The following is a 17,022-nucleotide window of genomic DNA, read 5'->3' on the forward strand; positions in this document are numbered from 1 at the left end:
TAAGATTCTTAAAGACTTTAGGTCTAAGACTGCTATGGTGCCCGCTATATCATCGGCACAACAGTGTGATTACTTAGCCACCACCTTTGTTGAAAAAGTGCGTGCTATTTATTGTTCCTTTCTTCCAGCCTCTTTTGACTTCACTTTTGTGCCCTCAGACATTGGATCTCGGCAGACGTTGTCAGCCATCCCTCATATGTCTCAGGAAGATCTCACTCGGCTGAGTGGTATAATTATGACTGGCTCTCCTGCTGACCCTTTGAGTCCTCCACAATTCAGAGAGTCCTTTTCTATCTTCCTGGCTCCCCTCTGCCATATAATCAATGCCTCCTTTTCCACCGCTATTGTACCTGCACTTTGGAAACAGGCTTGGGTGTCTCCCATTCTCAAGAAACCAACACTGGACCCGTCCAAGCCGGAAAATTTCAGGCCTATTTCCCTGCTCCCTTGGGTTGCTAAGTTTGCTGAGGCACATGCTAACAATGTGCTCACTCAACTCCTGAAATCCAATGATATTCTGGATAGTTCTCAGAACGGGTTCCGCTCGGGACATAGTACGGAGACTGCTCTCCTGGCCACTACTGAACACCTGCGGCCCATTCTTGATGCCGGTCAAAGTGCGGCACTTATTTTGTTAGATCTTGGTGCGGCCTTTGACACGGTATCGCATGACATCCTGCTACAGTGGCTTGAGAGAGCTGGAGTGATCGGGTCTGCTCTGAAATGGTTCAGATCCTTTCTGACCGAAAGATCGTTCAGTGTGTCCGCACCTCCGTTTCTCTCCCAGGCCAACTCTATTGACCAGGGGGTACCCCAGGGCTCAGCTCTGAGCCCAGCATTGTTGAACCTTTATGTCCAACATTTAGCAGCAGTCGCCAGGCAATGGGACTTTGTGATGGTCTCATATGCCGATGACACGCAGCTGGTTGTCACTTTGGCGGAAGGGTCTTCTCCTAATGCCACTAGGTTTAGAGAGGGGATGGCGGCTGTGGCTTGTTGGAAGGCTTCCAACTGTTTGCAACTCAATGCCAACAAAACTGAGGCTTTGTTGGTTGGGAAGCAAGCTAGTTTTTGGAACGAGCAGTGGTGGCCAAATATTTTGGGTGTAGTCCCCACGCCTAGGACTCTGGTTAAAAATCTCGGAGTGTGGATGGACTCATCCCTGAGTTTTAGTGACCACACTAGGAAAGTTGCTGGCACTTGTTTTGGCCTTCTGCGGGATCTTAGACCCATTTTGAAATTATTTGACCCTGCCACTCGTCAGCTGGTTATTCAGGCTACTATCCTTTCACGCCTTGTTTATGACATCTCTCTTCTACTTGGAGCTAATAAGGCCGAAATATGCCGGATGCAACGTGTCCAAAATGCGGCTGCTAGAGCTTTTGTAGTCCTCCCGCGAGTTTGTTCTGCTGCAGATACCATTCGGAGGCTGCACTGGCTTCCCTTTGAGAAACGGATCCAATTCAAGGCTTTGTGCCTCTCCTTCAAGATTGTGAAATCCGCGAGTCCCAGCCTGTTGAGCAATTTGCTCTCTTTGTATGTTCTTACACGTAGGCTGCGCTCGGCAGGACAGCAGTTGGTTGTTGTCCCGCGGGTTAAGCGCTGCCGCACGGGAGGTCGGTCCTTCCACTACTTGGCAGCCAAGCTGTGGAACTCTTTGCCGGAGCAGATCCGTGGTATGGATTGTTTACTTGCTTTTAGGAAAGCTGTCAAAACTTTCCTATTTCCTTTAGCCTAATCTCTGGTAGTTCTATGGTTTTCGATTACTGTGCACACCACAATCTGTAGATGCAAGCGCCGGGATGCCCCTTTGCCGGGGCAGCGGTGCGCTATACAAGCCACATTAACATAACATAACATAACATGTGTTGTTTTTGAATTTGTCACCCCGAGTGGGACGGGTATGCTCAGACGTGAGTCCCGTGGTCTCCACGCCACTGGAGTCAAGCTATCCTGGCTGATAGCCAGAAACCGGTTCTAGGATGCTTGATTCCGGTCCAGGGAAGACACGGCTTGGCAGTTCAGGCTGGACTGTTCCCAAGAGGCACAGGGTCAGGACTGATTTGCATATGGCCATGTCTGAACTGGGGTGGCTTGGTGAGCAAAAAAACGATGGATTTAGGTCCAGATATCTGTACTGGGGTGAATGTTTGACATTGTTCTGCATTTTGTCCATCATCTGTTGTTTTTGCCTGCATTACTACAGTAGCGACGTATTCTGTTAAAAATAATGTTTCTGAGACATGGAACCAGAAGATGCGCGGATGCAGTGGCTGCTTCAGTCAAGTATGGAGTCTTCAGACCCGGCCACATTTGGCAAATATCTGAACATGACACAAAGGGCCCTAATCCGAAACAACGCAAAGGAAAAACGTGAGGTGGTACCTGTTGAACCCCAGGAAGTAACCGAAGGAGTAGTTTGGCAAATAGCCCCTCCCAGGAAAGAATTGCACTGGACCTATAAGCCCCACAATGAACTGAGAGAGCGCAATTTGAATATAAAGTATATCGTAGTCATATCTAGACGTATATGTTATAAACGTAGGAATGAAACGCATATCGTAATGTAAAGTGGACGATTATAGCATAAAGGCCAACTAACGTGATAACATGGTATAGAAAATGTAAATATATTCACGTGTTAAACATGCATTAGATTTAGAAGGCCATATACATAATGGGTAAATATAGAAATGCTTAAGAAATGTAGAACGTGCACAGTAGAATTCGTGTACGTGTGTAACTTTATATGGAAAGACGTAGAGAAATGTAACGTGGATAAATGTATGAGAGAACTTACATAACGATGTAACCAAGGAGAATGCATAAGCTATACTCTACGCAGTCGTATTCTATGTAATATATATTCTATGTAAAAATGTATTCAAAGTATAACTAAGACTTTTTGCTAAAATACGAATATATAAATGTATGCCAAAGGTTATACTGTGTAGAGGGGTTTCAGGAATGCTAGAGGAGTTTAGGTCATTTGTGATTGTAACCCGACTGATCAAGAGTTCGAAGGAGCATAGTCAAATGTATGTAATTTAGAGGGCTTGTAAAAGTCGTAAATAGCTTGATGTGGACGTGAGAGCCAAGAAGTCTAGCACTTGTTAGATTTAAGGTGACAATGCCGGACGGAGCTTATTGCTCGAACGTGAGGAGAGACACTTTTGAATGTGAACTGTGTTTTGACAAGACCATTCACAGGATCTAGAAGGTTAAAGAGTTGCAGGTATAAGTTAAAGACTTGTCTAAGTTCATATGACATTTGATCCGAAAGAGTCAGTAAAAGTCGCCAATGAGATGATGAAGATGACATCTAAGGAGAAAGGTCAACTTAACGAACGATGCAAGGAGTGGACCAATGGAAGAAGCAAGAAGTTGACATCATCGGGGAAAGTCCGTGGTGGGCGTCAAGGGGCGTTTCACCCACACTGTGATTGTGTATTTTAGGGACAGCACCCCGGGGAGGAGTGAGCAATCAGAGAAGAGCAATGAGGAGCAGAGCCATTAGCAGAGCAATTAGCATTAGGCTAAGGCGAGAGCGAAGGCAAGGGTAGATGCCTTGAGCAGATGCGCTGAGAGATCAGAGCGCAAGGGAGCAGTAGGCCGAGGACCCTTAGAGAGAGCGGATGGGTAGGCAGAGAGGGTACTGCTTCTGAGAACTTAAGATTCCTTTAGAGGCTAAGAGAGTTTGAACTTCTTTGGAAGTCAAACTGCTGACACCTTTTTAGGGAAGAAACTTGCGAAGTAGGGATGTCACGTAGCATAGAGTAGGGACAGTTTTAACTTGATTATTTTATCTTACTGCAGATGACGCAGAAGGAACCACTTCACACTGAAGCTTTGATTGTGGATCTAGAGATTGATTTTGTATTTTGTATACTTTGAGATTTATTCTGTAAGGATTGTATTGCATTCAAAATTACTTCATATAAAACTCTTAAACTTTATCAGTTGTAAGTGGTTCTTCAGAGTGGCGTCAGTTAATGGGGTTTGTCTAACCTATGCGGGGGTGGTCCTTTCCTCAATGACAGATAAAACTCGATCCGAAATTGACGAATGGGATAAGTTATTAAATTGATCATAATCATAAATTGATATCAAAATCTCATTCCCCGCAGTTGGTAGCAGAGTATGATGGTTATCTTCTTGAGGAAGACGACCTAGGCCAGGTTAGTTTACCCCAAGGTCCCTAGTCATCGTCGACCAGAAGAAGAGTTGCAGCCGAAGACGGTGCTGACGGTGCGCCAAGAGAAAAGCAGCAGAGTCGGTCGAGAGTGAGTATAAGGGTCATGCGTTGTAAGATTGCGGTGTTTTATGTTGTTCCTGTGTTGTGATGTCAAGCGGAGTTGAATGCCTGTAGTGTGATTGAGGGAAGGTTGTGAGCGCGCGCAACCGGATGAAATCTTATGTCCAGAGGACTTAAGTGGTTCGGGTGTATCGAACACCCAGAGTAATTGTCTACCATTGAAAGGGGGTCATGAGGTACCATTGATTTCCCGACAGACCGATGATAGGGGGAGCGTGTGTGTGAGTGAATGAGTAGCGGACGCTGGTCGTACGTTTACCGTGTGTAAGTAACCTATCAGTTGAGGCGATCGTCTGACCGTAAGAGGGAAGACGTTTCGTCAGTTGAGGTGACAATTACAGTTAGACTGTGGCCGTACAGTCAGAGAAAAGTGATCGCTTGGACGGAAGTAGTCATTTTTCAGTGTATGAATGAAAACGCATGTGAAATCGTGAGACGAGTTGAGAAACGAGGGAAGCTGCTGAAGAAGAGACAAGTGACGTCAGCGTAGAGCCGCGCTGAGATTGGTTGGTCAGCATAGAACCGTGCTGGGATAGGCGGTTAAGCGAGAGTCGCACAGGGACGTAAATAAGGAAAAAATATCGTACGTTATCAAAATGAAGTGTTTTAAGGGTTTAGGAAAAATCTTTAAAAGAAAAAGGAGAAATTTATATGCCGGAGAAGAAGCTCCACCAGAAGGCACACCAGCATATCATATGGCAGTCAATGTAGGCTTACATTCGATATTGTGGATTTCCGAGTGGCACAGGCTAACTGAAGGGCATAAAGAACTGGCGTTTCCGAGATTTGGAACATTTAAACTAGATGTGTTGAACCAGCTGAAAGCGACAATGCTTTCGATGAGACCTTTACCGAGGCCAACACAATTTGAAGCTCTTGGTGTGTGGTTTAGAACAGCACACGAAAGGGGCGTAAAGAGGCGCCAAGAGAGAGTGAGACGATCAGTAAAGGCAGTACAGGATGCTAAGTGGGATGAAGAAGCTAAGAAATGGAGAGTACAAAAGATAGAAGCGGACAAACTGTTCACCATGATAGAGGCTACGGGAGAAAGGAAACCTCTGGAACTAGAAGATGAGGAAAGCGAGTCGGAGGAGGATCTAATAGAGAGGTTATTAACAGATAGACCACCTCCATACAGCGGTGAACTTGCGAGTCCCATACTACCGCAAGCAGACGGAGCTAGGTGGGGGGAATATAAATCGATCCCAGTAACAGAGTGGGACGCTAACAAGACTGAGGAAATACCCCAAACTAGTTCTGAACAGAGAGTAGTGGGAAGATTTGTGGTCCAGAAGGTGCCAGAGACGCAATGCGCAAGGTCGTACCAAATGCCAGACGCTTTGCAAGTTCCTGTTACCATAGGCCCTATTGTGTCAATCTACAACCCAGAAGGGGTCCAGCAGGAGGAACAGGCACGATGGGACAGTGAAAGAGCAGAAGTGGAGAATAGGAATGCCACAATGAATCCCCAAAGGCAAATACTAGCACCGATGAGTCGGAGTACCCCATTAGATTCTGCAACGGGTCCCAGGATAGAACAGGGAGGTCAAAGAGGGCCAATGGATTTGAGAGGTCCTAAACCGAAGTCTTTTAAGGAGTTAAGAGAATATTTGAAAGAATGGGAAACTGTCGAAGAGGCTCGGGGTAGGAGTTTAGAAACGGGACCTGAGTGGAGAGAAGGGGGCAACAGGATTCTCTCTCATTGTGGAGCTGGCGAAAGCAGCCCCGAGTGGGAGAGAGGAAGTCAAGAAAGCAGAGGAGATACTTGTCCTACCATTAGCGGCAATAGACAAAGGTGCGATGACAGGAGCGCAGGGTGTGGCGAAGTGCCTCGCGTCACCTTCAGTGAAGGGGAACGTAGGACACAGGAGTACCGGAATACCTTTAGGTGCACACACCATGCCCCAGGTGAGGATGTGAGACACTGGAATCACGGAAACATGGAGAGTCGCGAAGCGTCTCGACATGCATCCGGCGATAGTGGACGGGGTCAGGAGAACATAGGGAGTCGCGAAACGTCTCGCCATCCATCCGGTGATCGCGAAAGAGATCACGGGAATATGGAGGGCCGTGAAGGACCCTGTCGTTTATTAAGCGACACCAGACAACAAGCGAGTTACGGTGGGTTAGAACAGAACGGTGGATCCTATCTCACATCTGGAGAAACCGAGCCGAAAAGTCGGAACGTAGGGTTGGGGGACGGAGCATTATTCCACCATACCCCACGTGAAGATGGAAAGGCTTGGGATCTAGAGGGGTGGGAACGAAGAGAAGGAAGGAAGACTCCTCATAACTCACCTGTGCTCAGGCGTAGGGCGCATAGTGGAGGTGAGAGGGATATGAGAGAACAACACAGAACTGAAATGCTGAAAGCTGAAATAAAAGCAAAACGACTTGACGTAATGAGTTTGAAGTCAGATTTGGATGAAATAATTGATGGTACAGTGTCACTAGAGAGATTAGACTTGTATACACCAGATGAAATACTGTTCTTATCCAAGGATATTACTCGTAGAGCAAGGTCAGCTCATGAGAACCTATCTAATTTGGCAAACAGGTACATGGTAGACCTGTCGCGAACTAAGGCTTTACAGAGCAACCATAGGCTAACTTGCACAGATCGGGATCTGGATGAGCGTAGAACGATCGCGCTGAAGGTACACATAAGGGAATTGATCTTAAGTATCAGAATATGGAAAGATCTGGATAGATGGGAGGAAAGATGGTCCAAGAAGGGCTCTGTCAGACGGAGCGCACTTGGGAGGTCCCAGGACGCAGATTTGATGCGAATGGAAGCTTTCCCTTTGCGAGAAATCGCGAATGAAAGCTACGTTCACGTGCCCTGGAGTAGGGGGGATTTGGCGGCATTTACCAATTCCTTCCCAAAGCTTAGAGATAATCCCGTCGAGTGGTACAAACAGGTAGAAAGATTCGTGAAAATCTCGAAGGTACTGTGGATCGATTTGAACACACTGTTCGATATCGTAGTACCCGGAGATTTGTGGACGGCGTGCAAGCTTAGTGTCGAATGGCCTAATTGTGAGCCTCCGAGAGATACCCGGACGAATGGTCCATCAGTTAGAGTCATGGAAAAATACGAGAGAGTAATAACATGGCTAAAAGAGAAGGTGCCGGTGCAAGACATAGACTGGGTTAAGATAGATCGAACTACTCAGGAACCGAAAGAGACAGTTCATGAGTTCTATGAGAGATTACTGAAAGCATTCAAGCAGTACAGCGGGTTAGATGTAATGGATCCTAAGGACATTGGACAGTTTGTTTCAAAGTTTGTCCTCGGGTTGAGACCGGAAATATGCCTAATGATCCAACAGCATCTGATCTGTTGGCAGAACAAACCTTTAGATGAAATTCTGAGGTATGCAAGGTACTGTAGTGACAAGATAGACTCTAAGGCAAAGAAGCTTAAAGAAAAGTTAATGCTAGTGCAAATGCAAGCTGCTGGAAAGGATAAACCACGGCAGCAGGGAACAGGAATGCAGGCAAAGAAACAGAATAATCAGAGCAGAGATGAGGAAGAAAGACCGAGACCGAGAATGGATATCGCGACACTGAAAAAGACGACGAGATGCCATCAGTGTAACGAGGTGGGACACTGGCGACGCGAGTGTCCTTACAATGTTGAGTCAGGGGAATTAGAGCACGAGGAGGAAGAGGTTCAGAATAACGTGGTTAAGGGAGCCACAGTCCCGAAGGGCAAGTTTGTCAAAGGGGGGACTCAGACTCCTCGAGCCCCGTTTCCTCAACCACCTCGCATCTCAAACGGAGGGAAAACCTACAGACAGATGCCATTGTTTGTAGGAGGAGAGGAATGCTACTACGTTGATCCACTTACAGGGCAGCGGGCGAACAGGGAGGAAGATTGTACTCTAGGAGCCGCCTTGGAAGTAGATCAGAGAGGACCATACGTAGAGGCTGAAATAGCGGGATGTCCTACAACCTTTTTGGTGGATACGGGGGCCACTCGATCCACGTTGAGATCCGCGGTAGTCCCAGGTCTGCCAATATCAGGAGAAATGGTTCAGGTGGTAGGAGTCGTGAACAAAAGAATGACGAATCCCCTGACCGAACCAGTGTCAGTAAGGATAGGAAATTACAGTGACGAACATCAGTTTGTGATCTGCGATTCTAGTCCTGTGTGCTTACTAGGGAGAGATTTGCTGTGTAAACTGAACTGCACGATACATTGTACACCAGAAGGAGTAGAAGTGCAGACTAATGACGAGGATGCTGATTTTAAAGTCGTAAACTCAAGAGAGTGTGTGGAACTATATCCTACCTTAACAGTGGAGGAACTTCCACAGGACTTGAGGGAGAAAGTCTCAGCTGAGGTATGGGATTTTACAGGGGAAGAAATAGGATTGATCAAGGGAGTGGAACCGGTAAAAATCTTGGTAAGACCCCATGCTGAGTATCCAAGGACACCACAGTATAAGCTAACGCCAGAAACGATTGCAGGAATAAAGCCTGTGATCGAATCCATGGTCAAGCAAGGAATACTGAAGGAGATCGTGGGTAGTCCATGTAACTCCCCGATTATGGGTTTGCAGAAGCCTAGTGGAAAATACAGAATAGTGCAGGATCTTCGGAAGATTAATAATATTGTTGTCTCATGTTGTCCAGTGGTACCGAATCCATCAGTGATATTATTTCAGATACCGTTCCAAGCTGAATGGTTTACCGTGATAGATTTGTGCCAGGCTTTCTTTTCGATACCTTTAGATGAAGAGAGTCAGTATCTTTTCGCTTTTAAACTGGAAGATCGCGTCTTAACATGGTGTCGTATCCCTCAGGGGTATACAGAAAGCCCATCGATCTTTAACCAGTTATTAAAACGAAACCTTGAAAGTCTAGTACTGCCCAAGAATTCGGTTCTAGTCCAGTACATAGACGACCTCCTAGTTGCGTCAGAAACTGAGGAAGCTTGCAGAGAAGACACCATAACCTTGCTAAATCACTTGGCCGAGAACGGGAACAAGGTGTCTCCAAGTAAGTTGCAATATTGTAAAACTGAAGTGCAATACTTGGGCCATAGGATTGAAAAGGGAAAGCGAAAGGTGTCTCCAGACAGAATAGAGGCGATTATGAAAATGAACGCGCCTACAACACAAAGAGAAGTCAGGATGTTTTTAGGCATGGTCGGTTATTGTCGACAGTGGATAGTAAACTTTTCACTGAAGGCTAAACCGTTATTACAACTGACGCACAAAGGAGTAAGTGATTCGGTACCATGGGACGAAGATTGTTTGATGGCATTTTTGCAGCTGAGGGAGGACTTATGTCGCGCCCCGGCTTTGGGAATGCCAGATTACACCAAACCTTTTTTGCTTTACTGCTGCGAGAGAGAGGGATGCGCTTTAGCGGTATTAGTTCAGATCCACGGAGATGCGCGCAGGCCAGTGGCGTATTTTTCGGCTACATTAGATCCAGTAGCCGCAGCGTTGCCCGGATGTCTCAAATCCGTAGCTGCAACGGGTGTCAGCATTGAGAGATCGGAGAGTGTAGTAATGGGACACCAGTTAGTGGTGTATGTGCCGCATTCTGTGGAATTGTTAATGACCAGGACGAAGACTCAGCATCTGACGAATAGCAGGCTCACACGCTACGAGCAAGTCATACTGGCTGCCGAGAATGTGACCCTAAAAAGATGCTCTGTCTTGAATCCTGCAACTTTGATGCCACTTCCGAATGAAGTGGACGATGAAAATTGTACAGATCATGACTGCCTCGATGTGACTGAACTATGTACCAAACCGAGACCTGATATCGTAGATGAGCCATTGACAGACCCAGACGAAATTTTCTTCGTTGATGGTTCATGCGTAAGAAACGATGTCGGTCAGCTGAGAGCAGCTTATGCAGTATGCACGATTACCAGAGTTATAGAAGCCGCTTGCCTGGAAGGAGTACACTCCGCACAGGTAGCTGAAATTGTCGCTTTGACTCGTGCTTGCTTAGCAGGCGACAAACTTCGAGTCACCATATACACCGATAGCCAGTATGGTTTCGGGGTAGTTCATGATTACGGGCAGTTATGGTCTCAAAGAGGTTACATGACCTCCTCGGGTTCTCCTATTAGGAATGGAGAATTCGTGAGACTTCTGTTAGAGGCTTTGCAAAAACCTATGGCCATAGCTGTGGTCAAATGTGTCGCGCATACAAAAAATGTTGATTTTGTATCACTAGGAAACAGAGATGCTGATGAAGTAGCGCGCTATTGCGCGGAGCAGGGATATTCTCACACTGATGTAAAAGTGGGGGGAATCCAGGAAAGAACTGAATTGACAATGTTACTAGATACTGTAGATACATGGGATGAATTAAGAGCAGTACAAGAAAATGCACCAGATGACGAGAAAAGGAGCTGGGAAACAGCAGGTTGCGGAAAAAGTGAGATGAATTTCTGGGTTTCTGCCGACGGAAGGGCAGTATTACCAAATGAACTTGTTAGTCCAATGGCAAGGAAATTGCATGGATCAGCACACATAGGAAGAGATGCTATGGTGAGAGTATTCAGACAGACGTGGTTCAATCCTAAGTTTAGAGTAGCGGCAGAAGCAGTGTGTCAGCGATGTGCGATCTGTCAGCAACTAAATGTGGGAAAGAGAACACCAGTTACATTGAGTCACATTGGGAGGTCTGGGGGGCCTTTCAATAGGATGCAGATTGACTTTATAGAAATGCCTCCGTGCAACAGACTCAGATACGTTTTAGTGATTGTCTGCATATTTTCTAGATGGGTTGAGGCTTACCCTACACGTAGGTGCGATACACTTACAGTAGCAAAATTGTTACTTAGAGAGTTGATACCGAGGTTTGGGGTGCCATCCTCTTTGGAATCGGACAGAGGAACTCATTTTAATAGCGAAGTGGTGAAGATACTGTGTTCAGCTTTGAATATCGATCAGAAGTTACACTGCAGCTATCGACCAGAAGCTTCAGGGATTGTAGAACAAATTAACAGTACCATCAAGTCCAGACTGGCTAAAGTTTGTTCATCGACATCCCTGGGTTGGCCAGACGCACTTCCAGTGGTTCTTATGAGCATACGTAGCACACCTGATAGAAGGACAGGCCTCTCTCCACACGAAGTGCTAATGGGGAGAGCTATGAGGTTGCCATCGGTTCCGACTGCAGCGCTAGTGAACATCACAGACGATTTGATCTTGGACTACTGCAAGGGACTATCTGATGCCGTTAATTCTGTGTCCCTCCAGGTCCAGGCTGCAGAGGTTCCATCAGTACAGGACTTGTGTCATGACCTGAGTCCAGGAGACTGGGTCCTGGTGAAGAAGCACGTCAGGAAGAACTGCTTAGACGTGCGTTGGCGAGGACCGTTTCAAGTCATACTTGTAACGAATACCGCAGTGAAGTGTGGAGGTCTGCCAAACTGGATACATGCCTCACACACCCGAAGAGTGCCAACACCTCCAGAAGAAACAGCTCCTCTCTCGGATGAGAATCCGGCGGGAAGCGGAGAAGCCATAGAGGGGGAAAACCAAGCTGTGGAGGTGATCGAAGGAACTGAAACTGTGTTGGAACAGGACGACGAAGGTCAGAACACTAGCGGGACCGAAGTCGCCTCAGGAGAAGAAAGTAATTGGGAGTCCGACACAGATATCGAGCAGACTGAGAGTGACCAAGAGACAGGTCCTAGAATAAGGAGCGGAAAGACAAAGAGTGACGAAGCCAGTTGGCCGGAGAGAAGGAAAAGGCCAAGTACGAAAGAAAAGAAAGAAAGAACTCTTGTCCCGATCGCTGAAGAATCGGATCAGGAGGAAGAAACGACAGACTCAGGAACGGAGAGTCCACGAAGATCGAGAAGGGTACGTGTGCCCTGCAGAAGGTACGCCACCCCAGAGTGGACTTATCTAGCAGATGTATTGGGGACAGAAATCTGGGAGAGTGAAGAGTGTGAAAGTAATCTATCTCGATCCATTTGTGGCAGTGGAGATATGGATGTTGGCGCCTGGACTCGAGATTGAGGGGTTACTGACTTTCACACTTCCCATACCCCCACGTTTGAGTCAAATTCAAGATCTAGTACTAAAAAGATTACAATTTCCAACAGTTGGTCAGCAAATGTCAGAAGAAGAAGAAAAAGTTATTCGCTTTGAATTATTGATAATTGTTGTGAAAGCTGCAGGTCCGAAAATCATTGTTGATGCATAAAAAGGACTTTTGTATGTATGTTATAAAGAAGAAGATAACCTAGCGCCGAGTGGAAAGAAGAATAAAATTAGGGATTACATTTAGAGGACGGAGAAGGGCTAGGGTTGTCTGCTGCTAAAAAAAAAAAAGAAATGACATTTTTGTGAAAGAAGAGACTTTGTTGATAAAAAGCACTTTAAAGACTGAGAAAGCAACCAAGCAACCGAAGATTGGAAAGGAAACCATTTGCTAGAGAACGAGGTACGCTGTTTGATGACATGGAGAGCGGCAACCCAAACAGAAAAGCTAGATGTATAGTAGGTACACTTATAGCAGTAGTGATATTTCTCATAATTACAGTAGTGACAATATCTTACATAATAGGACATGAGAACGATAAAGAAATAGCAAATGTAAAAACTGTAACGACTTTGAAACCTGCTCTTGTGGGAAAGAAGGAGGAGAGCACTGTTATACGTGAAAAGGCGTTACTTGCAGATGAAGCTCGTAGATTACACGTAGACGAGTCACAGGGAAATTTCAGGTCAAACGCATACGCTAAATTGTTATATGAGTATATCGATGCCATGGAGGCCAAAGATTGCTACGTTTGTATGCAATTGCCGGCTTCTGTAGACGAAGGCATTAGATATCACCATATCCCATTGACTTATGGGATAACATGTAGTTTACTGCTTAGTATATTTTATGGTAGAGAAGGATTTGAGTACTACTTTTCAAATTATGATTCGGTACTGCCTGAAGTTCCGAATTATAAGCAAATGAATAAGTGGGACTATTACAAAAAGGAGGATAGACTGGCTAAATTCTTTCTTCCTTGGGATACGCTAGATACATCATATGCACGTAGAAATAATCTGACTTGCAAAGTGTCAGAGGTAGAGAAAAGGTTTATAGCACAAGTAGATGACCGATACAGAAGGCAGAAGATTCTAAAAATGTCAGGACAATGGAAAATAGACTGGACAGAAGAAGAGAAGGCACATAAAAAGAAAGGTAGCAATGGTCCAATAGCATTGGATAGAACGCAGAGAGGAAAGTTATGTTTAACTCGAAGCAAGACATATTATGAGAGTGAATTTGTAGGTGAAGTTAGTTGCGAGCACTCTTTTAAACTGGAGTACTACACGAAAGATTTTATGAAGGGGATGCAAGCTATTCCGAATGTGTATTTTGTATGTGGGAGAAATGCCTATGTAAAACTACCTGATAATTGGTATGGTTCATGTTACTTGGCAATTGTCTTCCCCAAAATATATCATGCAAAGGATTTGGCGATAATAGAAGGAAAGGCTTTGACGAGAACGAAAAGGGAAGTAGGAGATGCAGAGGTAGTAGGAGATGTATTTGGAGCGATGTTTCCATTGTTAGGCTTGATCCTCAACGATGTTAAAATTAGAAGGTTAGCGACAGTCGTGGATAGATTGTCTGCCAGTACTGCAAGGTCATTAATGTTAGTAGAAGGTGAGATGCAGTCGATCAGAGCAATGGTTTTACAGAACAGACTTGCTTTAGATGTAATACTAGCAAAAGAAGGCGGAGTTTGTAAAGCTTTGAAAGTTCAGGAATGTTGTACTTATATTCCTGATAATTCAAAACCACTTGAGAAAGTCATACGGAACATTACACAGATTCATCAAGAAATTGAAGATTTATCAAAAATAAATGTTTGGGAAAAAGTAGGAAATGGAGTGGGAAAGGTTGGAAGTTGGTTTGCTAATCTTGGCAAAAGTATAGTTTGGTATATTTTAAAGCCTGTATTAATAGTATTAATTTGCATAATTACATTATTAGGATTAGTAAAATTATATAAATGGTATAGGTCGAACCAGTTACAAAGATCGATGAGAGACCAGGAAAGGAGACTAGCTGTTCTACAAGATCAACAGTATAAAAGTCTGGGAGCACTTGAATCGATAAAAAGAGGAACTGATGTAACGAGTTCTGTATAAAAGATGTATTCAAATTGCTTTTAGTGATGACTCCTAAAAGTCATCAAAGGGGGGAACTGAGAGAGCGCAATTTGAATATAAAGTATATCGTAGTCATATCTAGACGTATATGTTATAAACGTAGGAATGAAACGCATATCGTAATGTAAAGTGGACGATTATAGCATAAAGGCCAACTAACGTGATAACATGGTATAGAAAATGTAAATATATTCACGTGTTAAACATGCATTAGATTTAGAAGGCCATATACATAATGGGTAAATATAGAAATGCTTAAGAAATGTAGAACGTGCACAGTAGAATTCGTGTACGTGTGTAACTTTATATGGAAAGACGTAGAGAAATGTAACGTGGATAAATGTATGAGAGAACTTACATAACGATGTAACCAAGGAGAATGCATAAGCTATACTCTACGCAGTCGTATTCTATGTAATATATATTCTATGTAAAAATGTATTCAAAGTATAACTAAGACTTTTTGCTAAAATACGAATATATAAATGTATGCCAAAGGTTATACTGTGTAGAGGGGTTTCAGGAATGCTAGAGGAGTTTAGGTCATTTGTGATTGTAACCCGACTGATCAAGAGTTCGAAGGAGCATAGTCAAATGTATGTAATTTAGAGGGCTTGTAAAAGTCGTAAATAGCTTGATGTGGACGTGAGAGCCAAGAAGTCTAGCACTTGTTAGATTTAAGGTGACAATGCCGGACGGAGCTTATTGCTCGAACGTGAGGAGAGACACTTTTGAATGTGAACTGTGTTTTGACAAGACCATTCACAGGATCTAGAAGGTTAAAGAGTTGCAGGTATAAGTTAAAGACTTGTCTAAGTTCATATGACATTTGATCCGAAAGAGTCAGTAAAAGTCGCCAATGAGATGATGAAGATGACATCTAAGGAGAAAGGTCAACTTAACGAACGATGCAAGGAGTGGACCAATGGAAGAAGCAAGAAGTTGACATCATCGGGGAAAGTCCGTGGTGGGCGTCAAGGGGCGTTTCACCCACACTGTGATTGTGTATTTTAGGGACAGCACCCCGGGGAGGAGTGAGCAATCAGAGAAGAGCAATGAGGAGCAGAGCCATTAGCAGAGCAATTAGCATTAGGCTAAGGCGAGAGCGAAGGCAAGGGTAGATGCCTTGAGCAGATGCGCTGAGAGATCAGAGCGCAAGGGAGCAGTAGGCCGAGGACCCTTAGAGAGAGCGGATGGGTAGGCAGAGAGGGTACTGCTTCTGAGAACTTAAGATTCCTTTAGAGGCTAAGAGAGTTTGAACTTCTTTGGAAGTCAAACTGCTGACACCTTTTTAGGGAAGAAACTTGCGAAGTAGGGATGTCACGTAGCATAGAGTAGGGACAGTTTTAACTTGATTATTTTATCTTACTGCAGATGACGCAGAAGGAACCACTTCACACTGAAGCTTTGATTGTGGATCTAGAGATTGATTTTGTATTTTGTATACTTTGAGATTTATTCTGTAAGGATTGTATTGCATTCAAAATTACTTCATATAAAACTCTTAAACTTTATCAGTTGTAAGTGGTTCTTCAGAGTGGCGTCAGTTAATGGGGTTTGTCTAACCTATGCGGGGGTGGTCCTTTCCTCAATGACAGATAAAACTCGATCCGAAATTGACGAATGGGATAAGTTATTAAATTGATCATAATCATAAATTGATATCAAAATCTCATTCCCCGCAGAACTAAGAATTAACTTTGCATGAAAACCCATGGAATACGGACCTTTGCTAATATTTAAAAAAACGAAAAATATGAGAACAAGGTTACATTTTAGATACGGTCTGGTATTTCTGGCCAAATGATAGTCCTACATTTTTATACACGTTTAGATAAATGTTTTAGAATGTCGTGAGATACGTATTTTATTGTAATTCTGGGTAAGGTACTGCAATTTTGCAAAGATTTTAATTAATGTTGCAAAAATAAAATTCATTAATTCATTCATTCATACTGGACTTCTCATTTTCAAAACACTGGGGTTTAAAAAAAATATTAGCTACAACAATATTATAGTTAGGAAAATTAAATATTAACAATACATGTGTGATGAATTTCTCAACGGCAGTTCAATGGCTCAACAAATCGGAAGTACTGCTCTCTCCCTGAGCTGTGTGGGACTCTTTTTTTAGGTCGAGCTCTCGACCTATTGCTACCAAGTTCCTTTTCAAGCGACCTAGATCTGGCCACGAGCGCCGATTACACATCGTGAACGCGCCCCCTGGCCCCGCCCCCCCAGCCGTGCACATCTCCGATCTCAGTCAGCCATGCCTCTCTCAGTTCCGCGCACACACACACTCTGCATACACACACTCTGCATACACACACACTCTGCATACACACACTCTGCATACACACACGCAGGTACACACACGCAGGTACACACACTGCATACACACCCTCACCCCCACCCACCCACCCACCTACTCACGGGCTCACGCACACACACAGTCACACACGTGCATCCACACACTCGAAGTGCCCATCTCCTGTCTCGCTACCCTGATGCACAAAAAACACAGTATTTACACGTCCCCCCCCC

Source organism: Lissotriton vulgaris, chromosome 3_1 (genome assembly GCF_964263255.1).
Source record: "Lissotriton vulgaris chromosome 3_1, aLisVul1.2, whole genome shotgun sequence".
NCBI lineage: Eukaryota > Metazoa > Chordata > Amphibia > Caudata > Salamandridae > Lissotriton > Lissotriton vulgaris.